The 13,417-nt window shown below is 35.1% G+C and overlaps 1 long non-coding RNA gene across 2 annotated transcripts; it reads right to left on the reverse strand.

The window, feature by feature from the left end:
* Positions 1-1,301: 1,301 nt before the first annotated feature.
* LOC141619447 (uncharacterized) lies at positions 1,302-7,187 on the reverse strand. 2 transcript variants are annotated; one of them, XR_012531706.1, is made up of 3 exons: positions 6,972-7,187; positions 5,656-5,746; positions 1,302-1,421 (listed from the first exon to the last, which is right to left on the reverse strand). It is a non-coding gene; the product is annotated as an uncharacterized LOC141619447 (long non-coding RNA). The 2 variants fall into 2 exon arrangements; XR_012531707.1 differs by having other exon boundaries at positions 5,656-5,757.
* Between the last annotated feature and the right edge of the window lie 6,230 nt (positions 7,188-13,417).

The following is a 13,417-nucleotide window of genomic DNA, read 5'->3' on the forward strand; positions in this document are numbered from 1 at the left end:
GGTCAGGCATCCTATGTTGCATTGAATATTACACAGTATTTTATTTATCGTGGGCTGTTGGTATGAACTATGCAGCATTGCAAATTCAAACGTAACATCGAGTCGTCGACTAAGAGACGTGTTGATTAGTGCATAAATAAACAAATTAGAAGAGACCATAGAGATCTGTTGGTATGAACTATGCAGCATTGCAAATTCAAACGTAACATCGAGTCGTCGACTAAGAGACGTGTTGATTAGTGCATAAATAAACAAATTAGAAGAGACCATAGAGATTTATTAATTTATGTCAAATCAAAAACATTTTGTAATAGTACCTATTTTTATGTGTGGTTACATTTTATCATAAAGTGGTCACATTTGACCCGTCGTAAATTGTGACTGTCACAAGAGAGACATACTGTTGTTTAAAAACTGGTCCTTCGCCTTGAAAATTTGATAGCTTAAAGCAAAATAATGCGTAGTAGACGTAGACAAAAGCGAAATTTTGCTTGACTTTTCAGCTCAAATAATGTGGGAGCCTTAAAAAGTAGGTAACATGTCAATGATGATGGCCTTTTAACTCTAATAGAGCTACCTTTCCATGCCATTAAAGAGAAATGCTGCTAAATCATGTTACAAAGGCATAAAACAGTAGTAAATTTTTAATTTGGTTTATGCACCAGCTGTTAGGGATGTCAATGGATCGGGTTCGGGTCGGGTGAAGCCTCATCCGTCATCCATCCGTCTTTTTAAAATCTCATCCAACCCGTCCGTCATCCGTGAAACATATCATCCGTCATCCATCCATCCATCATCCATGGATGAAACGGGTGGATCGGGTGATAAACGGGTGTTGTGCATTTATAATTTCAAGTTTAAAAAAATGATGATTTTTTTTTCTCTACAAAAATAAAGTTAGATAATTAATTTAGTTTAACTTTCTAGTGGGTAGGCTTACAAAATATTTATATTGAGAGTAGAAAAAAATGAAAATTTAAATATTTTATATCTTAATAATGTGTTATATGTAATAAAAATTAAATAAAAAATAATAAAATCGGGTGATGGATGGATGGCGGGTGGATGGCGGGTGGAATTTCTTCATCCAACCCATCCATCATCCACATCCGTTTCATCCGTCATCCATCCACCATCCATTTAAATCGGGTTTTCATCCATCTTTTAGGATCGGGTGGATCGGGTTTTGATGGATGCGGGTGAAATTGACATCCCTACCAGCTGTATGCAACAGCGACTTATCAGTACTAATAAATTAAAGCTAAAAATAATACTTATATCCGTGGGGGGGCTGGGGGCCAATGAATTTATATACCTGAAAGCAGTATCTGCCAACCAAAGGAGAGGCGGAAAATATAGGCGGCATGCTCACACTGCAAAATAATGAACAACTGTTGGATCAATTGGCAAGTTCAGTGAACCTGCAGCAGCCAGTAAAGAAAATATCACATCTTTGTGTTGAGATCCTTTAGGTTGTGTTTGGATTGAGTTATTTGGAGGGAAAAGAAAGGGAGCGAGAGTAGGGGATTTAAAATCCCTTATTTGGATAGCAAATGAGGGTGGAGGGAAATGGAGGGGAAGAGATTTGGAGGGATCCAAATTCCTTCCTCCAAGCCTAATCAAAATCTCTCCACAATAGGCAAGATTTACAGTGAAATTGTATCCAAACAATCACACTCCATTCCCCCTCCCCTTCCCTTCTCTCCCTTCCCCTTCCCTCCTTCCCCCTCCCCTTCCCTTCTCTCCCTTCCCCTTCCCTCCTTCCCCATCCCCTCCCTTTCTCTCCACTTTTGGGTGTGTTTGGCAAAAGTGGAGGGAAAAGGAGGGGAGGGAGAAGGAGGGAAGAGAAAGGGATGGAAGGGAAGGGGAGGGAGAATGGAGGAGGTCATTTTTTCTCCAAATCTTACCTTTGTTGGAGAGGAAATAATTTGGCTTGGAGGGGGGAAGTGGAGGGATTCATTTTCCCTCCCCTCAAAATCCCTCCACCTTCATTTTGCTAACCAAACAAAGGATTTATCATCTCTTTCTTTCCCTCCCCTCTCCTTCCCTCCAAATCCTCCTATCCAAACAGACCCTTAGGGTGTGTTTGGATTGAGAGATTTGAAGGGAAAAGAAAGGGAAAGAGAGTAGGGGATTTAAAATCCCTTGTTTGGATAGCAATTGAGGGTGGAGGGAAATGAAAGGGGAGAGATTTGGAGGGATCCAATTTCCCCCTCCAAGCCTAATCAAAATCTCTCCACAATAGGCAAGATTTGGAAGGGAATTGTATCCAAACATCCACACCCCATTTTCCCTCCCTTTCCCTTCTCTTCCTTTCCCTTCCCTCATTTCCCCTCCCCTTCCTTTCCCTCCACTTTTGTTATCCAAACACACCCTTAGTGATTATTTTTGGTAGAGTTAATAGAGATTACCATAAACGGTAAAATAATACAGTAACAAAATTGTGATATTTGAAGTTAAACAAAATAATGCAAAATGAATCTTACAGCACATAGAAAACTCTACCATGTGAATTATATTACTCGTAAAACTCTAGACGATCCTAACCCCTCTCCATAGCCACAACAATCAAAAACCTGAGCATTAAGAAAATCATGATATCTAGCGCAAAATCGCAAATCTAGACATGATTTATGATATTTATCATTCAGACAGCTACAGAGTGCACTTTAAATGCAATCATAAACCTGCCAAATTTGGGTAGGGCTATATCACAGTGATACATGGACACACATAAACCTGACAAAGAGAAAATACAAGTATGGGCGTATGGCATTGTTTTACTCAATCAGGAAATAATCACACCTCTTCCGTACGTACATACATGTTCTATAATTGTTGTAGATAAAACTTTTGATTAAATTGTTCCGACGGCTAAAAGGTATGTCATATGTGTGACATGAACCATGGTCGCAGGACATATGAACCTAGAAAATTACCAAAATGTTTGAAGCAAGTAAAAATTAATGCCCCAGTGAGTCGTTTAAGTTTAATGATCTCAAACCATCAAATGCAACGACCTTGTGTCCAGGTGCGGCTTCACCGGTTCACCCTTACTTGGCCATGGTGGTGATTAATCTCAATGGTCTTTCATACATATGAGTAAGCATGTAATGCACGCATAAAAGCACCAGGGCTCAACATATGACCCTACCAAGTTTTTCATAAACTTTTGGGGAAAATTCTTCCGTCCTCTGGGAGGATGCCCTCCGTACTCACACATGAGGAGGACAAAAATGGGAATTAAATATTGTATCTTCCTCATGTGTGAGTAGGGAGGACGGAAGAATTTCTCAACTTTTGGATGATACGGAGTATGAAACTTTGAAAGCAATGTCAAGGTCAGCCGTGGCCGTATTAAATAATTATATAATTAAATTTCAGCATTCTCTTACCAGGAATGAAAATATCATTTTGTGTTTAGATTGTCAAAACCAACTAAATGTCACTCTAGTACCACCACAGAATTGCGTTACGGTCCAGTCTAGCCCTCACTTAGCCATCCATGGTAGTGAGTTGCCTCACTGGCATTTAATACGAGGGAAAGCATGTCGTGCACGCCTGACAAGCACCATGGTATAGCATATGACCCAAGTTCAGTAATCTCAAACTATCATGAGCAACGGTTTCATTTGTATTGAGGACTTGAGGTCTATGTTATTCCGACTCTTCTAATTCCCTCGCGTACCCGTGTCCGACACTCGACACTCGGACATGGGTATGACACTTGGACGCCTCATTTTGAACCAAAATATGCATATTTTTCATAAAAATAGCCGAGTCCGACACTTGGACATGTACCCGTGTCGGATACTTCTAAACAGGTCTGAGTAACATAGCTTGAGGTTGCCTAAACAACTAAAAGTCAGTCTAAGAGACCACATGGGATTGTATGGAAGTCTAGTTTCTTCTTTAAATGAATATGAGGTGACTAGTCACATGGACCATTTATGCATGAGAGTGACACACACACCATGGCACAATATATAACCGTTAAGATGTAAACTACTCCGTATAAAGTTTTTGAACGATTTCAAAGTGTGACTCCAGAAGTCGTCTAAGACCATCATGGGCAATAATGTCAATTTTGTTGAGGTTGTTGGACCTGCAACTAGTGGTCACTCTATGACAATTATGGGGTTATATATTTCACACATACATTGCTACGGTGGGACTAGTTACATGCCATTTTCATACATAGGGCTTGCTTGGATTGAGGGGAAAAAGGTGAAAAAAATAAGGGAGCAATAATTTGGGGTCATTTTAGTGAGTTTGGTATGAGGGTGATTATTCATCTAGGCAACTCATTACTGCTATACATGAGTAATGTATTACTCATCCTCCCCCATGGGTAACTATTACTGGAATAATGCATTACTCTCTATATTGAACAAATATGAATTCATTTTATACCTAATGCAGTAATTACACTTGTACCAAACCCGAAAATAGATTACCCCACTAATAATTCTCTTAATTTTCCAAACTTGCAAATGAGGAACATATTACTCCCTCGATTATATTCCCCTGTAATATTTCCCTTAAAACATTACCCCACTAATTATTTCCTTCATTTCAGGCGAGCCCATAAGGGTAAACATGTGGTGCATGCATGAAAGGCAGTACCTAGAATATTTCGTGGGAAATTTGGAACGATCCGAAAGTTTCCAACATAAGCCATTTAAGATATATTATACCCTTCAAGTTCTCTAGTCTCTGACCATCATGAGAATGTTCTGTGTTGAGACTGAGAAAACCAGCTAACAGTCACTATAGGACTAACACGGGATCGTATGAAGGTCCAATTTAGCTCTCGTGTATCCATGGTGGTGAGTTCATATTGGTGAAATATGATAACAAAAGCCTCGTACCGAACTTCTAAGAAAAACAACCAACCCTTTAAAACTTATGTTCAACCATCAAGTTGTTACATATATGAAAGAAAGTATCATACAGCATGGCTTATATATGTGGTAGTGATGATAACAAATAAGAATCCACCGTCACACAAAATGATAAGTAACATATTTGTCTTCAACTGATGACAATAAACAGCATTGCTTTGCTGCCATTCATCAGATTTTGTATGGAGAAAAGATGAAAACAAAATGCACATCCCAAGAATAAGATACAAATAAGTGGTTTCACAGTGAAATATACACGTACAAAATGTTCAAGCCTTGCAGAAAATATCGTAACAATAATTTGCAAGAAGTACTTCTTAGCTGTAGACGCTGAAACTATCTACATAGTTCTTATCTACTAAGAGCAACACATGTCATACACATTCAAAGCTCATGTGATAAACACCTACAACTATTAGTCAGTAGGACTAGTCCAACAGTATGCAACTTAAGTTGCGGGTACTACGATAAAATAAAATAAAATAAAAAATCAAAGCCCACACTGAACGGCAAACAAACAATACAAGAACGCAGGTAAGATCATGCATCAGTAGGTACACTTACTAGCATAGGCATTGGCTTCAGCTTTGATCTCGAGTATGAGAAAGAGTTAAATGCATAAACGCAGGATAACCTAGCTCTATTGACGAACCAACAGAATTCATGACTAGAGCAATACATAATGGTAATACAATCAGCAGAAAGTAAATCTAGCACATAGTGATACACGGTCTGATTAAGGTGAGCATACCGGGATAAGATTCATCTCTTTGACGATTTCACCATTGGTGCAATATGATATCCATAAACTGAACCCCAGGAGAAAGACATTGGTCGATTTCCTGCAAATAAACTATAGAACCTTCATGAATCGTGAAAAAAGAAGATGATATCTGAGTAGTAACTCACTAACTCCAAGAAGCAGTTTCGTCATACTGATATTATAACAATGAGCACGTTAACTGCCATAACATTACATATATTTTAAGCAACTTAGCATCAAACACATCAAATTATATCCAATCTTCTCCTAACAGCATTTTCTTCAATTTTATGGTAAGGTATAAATCCAAACCACAAATCAAATAGCAACAAAAGTACACTACGTTCACAACTCCTTACTCCATTACTCCATGCTGAACTACATAATGTAATGACATAAAACAATTCGACTATATCACATAAAACTGACTGAAAATGATTAAAATTAACAATGTACAACATGTCAAGATATATAATCTAGTTACAGCAAACGAACACTGATTACCCAACAATGAAAAGAAAAACATCAACCAGCGTTGACAATTTCAATGATAATAAACAGTCGAAACTAAATGGCAACATTTACACTGAAGTTCAAAATCATCACATAAAACAATTTCGAATATATCACCTGAAATTGACTGAAAATGATCAAAATTAACAATGTACAACACGTCAAGACAATCAAATTACAGCAAACAAAAGATTAATTTCACAACGATGAAAACAAAAACCGATCAAACAGCATTAGTAATCGCGATCAGCCGATCATAATAAGCCAATCGAAAGTAATTGGCAATAAGTTCAAAATCATCACATAAAACAATTTCGAATATATCACCTGAAAATGATTAAAATTAACAATGTACAACACGTCAAGACAATCAAATTACAGCAAACAAAAGATTAATTTCACAACGATGAAAACAAAAACCGATCAAACAGCATTAGTAATCGCGATTATAATAAGCCAATCGAAAGTAATTGGCAATAAGTTCAAAATCATCACACATAACAATTTCGACTATATCACATAAAGCTGACTGAAAATGATTCAAAGTAACAATATACAACACGACAATCAAATTTCTGCAAACAAACGATAAATTTCACAACGATAGATAAACAACAAACGATCAAACAGCATTAGCAATAGCAAGATCAATCATGATAGGGAAATCGAAACTAAATCGCAACATTTACACTGGAATTTTAAATTCAAGCTCAATCAAAATCAATTACATATAAAGCTCTGCTTAATTCAATTATAATAAGAAAAATTAGAGAGAGTGTTCGATTACAAACCCTAAATTGTAGAATTGCGGTTGTATTAGATCAATTTTCCGCAAATGACACTTCGCATGCCTTCGGATCAATCTTCCAAACCCTAATTCGAGGAAATATCTCGCGAATTTGGGGAATTTTCAAAGTGATTTGACGTGATTGGACGAAGAGTGAGAGAGAAGGAAAAAAAAAGCGACGCAGGCGCGTAAGTTCATCATCGGCACACCAAGGCGGGAAAGTAGCCTCTTGGGGGAATAGAATTGTAAACACCGATTCTTGTTTAAAGTCGTCTTATCTACTACGGATTCTGCACGCGATTAAAATAGAGGTGGACATAATAAATGAGATTGGGAAAAGACTAAAGTTAAGACCGTGTTAACTAAGATTTCCGATTGTAAAAGTAGTTGTATAATTTTAAATTCGTCCATATTTTTTATTATAAATACCTTTATAAAAGTAGTTATAGACTGCAGTTTTTTTTTAACACCTATTAAAATGCGGTTTTACAATTAAAAGCCAAATTTACAAGTTAAAAAACATCTATAGTTAAAGACGGGTCAAATAGCTTGAAAGTGGTGACATTTTTTGCCCCCACCACCCCACTTGTTGCTTGTCCTATTAGGAATGTGGTATTGTATTTGACCTGTCTCTAATTATAGACGGATATGTGCCGTCTATAATGAGATTTTGTGGTTAAAAAAACAGTTTAGTGATATTAAGTCAATCAATTTGGTGCCTTTTGAGATTGTTTGAGATCTTAGATTGTAAATTATATTCGCTGGTAGAGCTGGATTATGAGTCGAGTTGTGACTAGCCAGGTCGGGCTATGTGTTGGGTGGCCCGAGCCCACAACACGCATTGAAGCATCTCGGGCGAGACGGGCCGGACTGGGGGGCAAGGTCGAACCGGGACCAAACCGTGAAGGTTTTGGGTTAGCGACCTTTTTTTCACGAGCAAAACGGGTCGGGCCCTATATGATGAAGCGAGAACCCATGGCTAATGGGGAGACGGGCTGGATTGGTCGAAATTCAACACAAGAGTGCAAGCCGGGTTTGACGAGCCTATACTTGTGTCTACCTCTAACAATCTAACATGGGACATTGGTAGCCCAAAAACTTTGTAAATTCAACATGGGAGCCTAGCCCTAAATGTCCGAGTTGCCATGCCCACCACGTCCAAGACTCCAAGCCTACATGATACTCATTACTCCGTATTGTTGTAATTGACATGTTTGTGTAATCAGTGACGGGGCCAGCATTCAAATTTAGAAGACGAAAAAATGTAGAGCGGGTGAAATGCCAATGATATAAGGTACTCTTGAACATTTAACTAAAATTACGAAAATTTCATCCGTCAGAGGGGGCGAGTACCCCTGCTAGCCCACCCCCTATCTTCCCCTGTGTGTAATGAGTGACTGTAGAATTAGACATGGTAGAGCCTCAATTAGATCATAAAAAATTGTCAGATAAAATTACAAAAAATTCATCCGCCATATGAGGTGAGCAGTCGAGCCCCCCTGCTAGCCCACCCCCTAGCACCCCCAGTGTGTGTATGTGTACTACATGTCCTCATAGCACCTTGCCGGATCTAACAAATTGTCCGATAAATCTCAATCAGATCATAACCATTCTATTGATGTAAAGTTTAGTCATGATGCTAACATCATTGGGAAAATGGGTGGAAGAATGTTGAACATTTATACAAACTCTTATCTCTAGATCATTGTATATCTTTTAGCGGAGTCTGGTCCATACTAATGTACGAGTTTTGTCCTCGTCGATGTGTGAGTATCATCCCTCTTTTTGAGAGGTTTGGTTTTAACTAATCACTTACTATAAAAGTTCAAGATTTTAAAGCGCTTTTATTTAGTTTCTGGTTTTAAGGAATTAATTTTTTTTTTTCTCATTAACACTGACCCACGTTCTCTACCAATTAATTACTTACTCTTTCTCTTTTATAACACTAACTCTTTCTCTTATTTAATGGCCACAAAACCATACATTATACAATTGTATTACATAAATAAGATAATATAAACATTCATAAACTACAAATAATATGGGGTATAGTAAATTTCAAATTCTATCAAAAAAAAATGAAAACCATAATATTCTTCATATTTTTTCTACAGAATATCCCATGAAATAAAAGCTGATATTGTAACAATTAAAAATGGAATTTTTGAATCATATACAATTAACACTAAAACAATGCATAATGTCAAATAAATAGAAATAACCATAAAACTTACTGTAAAAAAGAGTAAAAATAACAGATTTGATTATTTTACAAAAAAAATCCAAAATAATGATGTGCGGAACGAGAATTGTGATAAAATGACCAAAAAAAAATAGAAAAAACTTTTGATACTATAATTTTCATAAAAAAATGTGACTGTTTCCGAAAAATAAATGAAAATCACTTTTTAAAAAATTATTTAACCTTCAAAAATCACTCTTTTTCAGAAATTATTTGAAAAATATATCATAAAATCGTCAAATTTACGAAAAAAAAAAAAAGAAAAAAGAAAAATTTATTAAAATCTTATAGAACCACATGCATGAAAATTATCCAATTGAATAGCTAATCATACTTAAAAAAAAAAATTAATGCCCTCAAAATAAGGAGGAGTTGATGTCTTCAATTACTCGAAATTAAATAGTGTTTAGGGATTTTATTAATCTATCCATCTTGAAATATATGGTTTTTAGAAAATGCATGTAGCAAAGCTAGACAATAGAAGTAGAAAAAAAAAAAAAAAATCAAACGAAAAAATTGTATGTTGATTTGATCCGGAGTTTCAATAAAAAAAAACTACCATGAATCATGAACAGCTGAAAACAAGATAGAGCTAAGAAAAAGTTAGATCGAAACAAACACAGATTTGAATCCTACGAGCTCCATAATAATGTATTGATCTACATTTATTTTATGCAGGTTTCATGAGTTTTTTAAAGATGAAAATGAGAGTTTGTAAGAGCACCCACAATAGAGAGGAGGGTTTCATCCTCTTATTTTTTCTCTTTCTTTCTATTTTTTTGACACCTCATTGCCTCTTTCATCCACCTCATTTCCCACTATCTTCATCCTCTTCATTTCTACTATCTCTTTTTTCCTCCACAATAGAGAGGATCCTCTTACTATTATATATATTTAATTTATTTATATTTAATATTGTAGGTTACTTTTGTTTTAATAATTTACAAATTAATAAAACTAATTTTAAAAAAAGTTTGTGTTAATAAATTAAATAACATATAAAATTCATAAAACAAAATACATCAAATTCATAATACAAAGTAAGATATAAAATTCATAAAACAAAATACATGAAACTTAACATTAAATTGTTATACATATTTTTAATTTATATTCGAGCCTTGAAACATAGTCCATACATGTTCAACCAAATCGTTTTTCAAAGACATGTGTATTTGTTTGTCATGTAGCTCTCCCCTCCTAGCCATAAAGTTGTGTAAATTTCTTTCCGCGTACATTCCAGGGATAATAACAAATGACTCGGGAATATTGGTAGATGATTCAACATCATTTAGTAGTTGTAGTAATAAACTCATCAACTTAACTAGGAAAGGAAAGACATGGAATACATTAACTTAGAAAAGAAAATGGAATACATAAAATTATTGGTACGTCTAAACGTGTAGCTAGAGTACATTTTCATGTACCTAGTGTACATTTTAGTGTAGCCAATAATAACACTAAAGCATAGGATAAATACCAAATTGTATTGTAACAATACACAGCATATTGGTGTAAATATGTACAACATGCATATGTATCTATACTACAACAGTTGACTTTCTTCCAAATATTAGACGGACCAAGACAAATATGGATGTATGTAAAATAGCAATTAAAAGTACATTTGAAAAAAAAATTCAATAATAAATAAAAATTATAAATAAAAATATTATCCATATGGCAAATAAAGATTAGGTTGTGGGCACAAGGGCCAATATCTCCTTTCCTCTACTTTCCTCTAAAAGTAGAGGAAGCACCCATCTTCCTCTATATAAGAGGACACCCAAAATAGTTCCCACAATAGAGAGGATGTCCTCTTAGAGGAGAAAGAAGGTTAAGAGGAGGCTCAATCCTCTCTATTATGGGTGCTCTAAGACAGTTGGATATGAGTGACGGCCGGAGTGTTTTGACTGAAGGTAAAGTAGAGATATGAGATAATGAAATGTAAGTCTAGGGTTAGACTTTTATGTCATGGTTTTGTTAATGGACAACAAGTTGGGCCAGCTATATTCGGGCCATGTTAATTAACATGGAAAACAAACTAAAGTTCATGAACTACTTGGTTATCCGACATCCCATGCAACTAGGTCTCACAAGAATAATTAACATCTCATTATTGTCTATAATTTGGCTTATTAATTACTTAACACAAATTCTCATAAAAAACGGACATTATCCGTCACAAGTTAAAGATGGATAATGTTTCTCTCACAAAATGTAAATGAATACTGCAAGTGGAGGGAAATAGATACCCCACTTGCCGTCTCACTTGCATTTTGTGAGACAGTCATTATCTGTATTTAATGAGACGGACTGTATTAATTATAGTAGGTATTCGAAGAGACCAGTGGTAGAGCCAGGGAGTGCTAGCTGGAGTGTGAAAATTTAAAAGTTTTTAGTTAAAAAATTTCAAATTTTTTTGAGTTCCGCTTACCCATTCACTCCCACCGGAATTTTCTGAACCCAGAGTTTAAATCCTAGCTCCGTCATTAGGTGAGACGGGTCTCATATTGTGAGTCGGGAACTTCTTACAAAAATTCATCTCATATACATATTCTTATATTTTACTTGAATATATTTCAGTTGTTGTTTGTTTTACGATGATAATAAACAAAAATCAAGGATAATTATGCTCATTTATATGCTCCTATATCCAATAATAGCGCCTACTATTAATTACGACCCGTGCAATGTTGCACAGGTGTAAAACTAGTAGAAGATAAAAACTCTTGTCTATTGATGTAGCGACAATCGGACATCGGACCTTTACATACAATTTGTTAGATCGGGCAAATATTCATCTCTTTCAAGTTATATCTCCCCATGACGAATATTTGTATGAAGAAACATCAATATCATATAGGATATACAAAAACGTTTTTATCTAATGATGAGTATTGTTTTAAAATGATTTTTTTTATCGATCTATACGAATGTGTATCAGTTTTCTTGCAATAATTACTATGACTTATTATATGAATTGATCATTTACTCACAAAAAGTTAGATAATATAGTGAATTTCAGACGTATAAGATGTAGAATATGAGTTGAGATATAAGCTTTGAATTGCTTGGTAAAAACAAAATGACTAAAAATTTGAATATCCAAGTTCAAAAGTTAATTATCCGATGACACATGCTAAGGCGGCTTTTGGCAAACAACGTATTGGGAAAGATAAAGCAAATGTAAAATCAATTAGTCTCCCTTGTGACGGATGTTATCCGTCACAAGGTGAAGACGGAGCGAATATCAACCAGATTAGATAATATGGATAGTAGTGGTCCCTTTTTTGGTATTAATATAATAAAAAGATGATTTGACAATGGAGATTAAAAAAAGGAAAAATGGGGAACTCCTCATGTTGAGTCAGGCGGCTAATAAGTGTATCACATGTTCACATCCTTGCTTTTGCTTTTTTTTATTGCAATTTTGAAAACTCCACCTCTCTCTAGCTTTTTTCATTATCTCTCCAGAAAACCCAAAATAATTAAAATCTCTACCATCTTCATCCTCACCATTTTCATTCATCTTTTTCATCTTCATCTTTACCATCCGCATCAAAATAATTAAAACCAAGACGGTATCATTTTCATATTTTTGGAGCTTCATCAAGCTAATGGGAAAAATAACAGTGGCTAGAAAGAAAACTCCGCAAAAAAATGTGGAAGGTATTGTGTTTAACATGTTGATTTTATGGTGGTATTTTGAGTTTCGTAATTTCTTGTAAAATATTGCTCAAATTTGTAATCAATGGTCACATTTGGTTAATTAATTGTTGTTGTATCCAATCTCTCCAAAGATATTGTGTTTCATTTATTTAACTTTTTTTTTTACACCAAAACAATTGATTTAATGTAAAAATTAGGTTTTACGAATCTTGATTTTTTTTTGTGATCCGATTTGTTTTCGTATTGATCTTGTTGTTTGTATTAATTAATGTCAAAATTAAGTTTTTGTATTAATTGTTGTTGTGCTCTGATTTTACGAATTTTTTGATCTTACGAATCTTGATCTGATTTGATTTGTTTTTGTATTAGTTAATGTCAAAATTAGGTTTTGTCGAAGGCTTGTGATGACGAAAATAGAGAAAAATGTGATTTTGTGTTTATCTCGCAATGTTTGCGTTAAAAATGTTACCACCTTAGTATCCAGATGTAACCCTGTTTGAAATGTTGTCTATTAGATACAATGCTGAATTAATGTT

Source organism: Silene latifolia, chromosome X (genome assembly GCF_048544455.1).
Source record: "Silene latifolia isolate original U9 population chromosome X, ASM4854445v1, whole genome shotgun sequence".
NCBI classification, from domain to species: Eukaryota; Viridiplantae; Streptophyta; class Magnoliopsida; order Caryophyllales; family Caryophyllaceae; genus Silene; species Silene latifolia.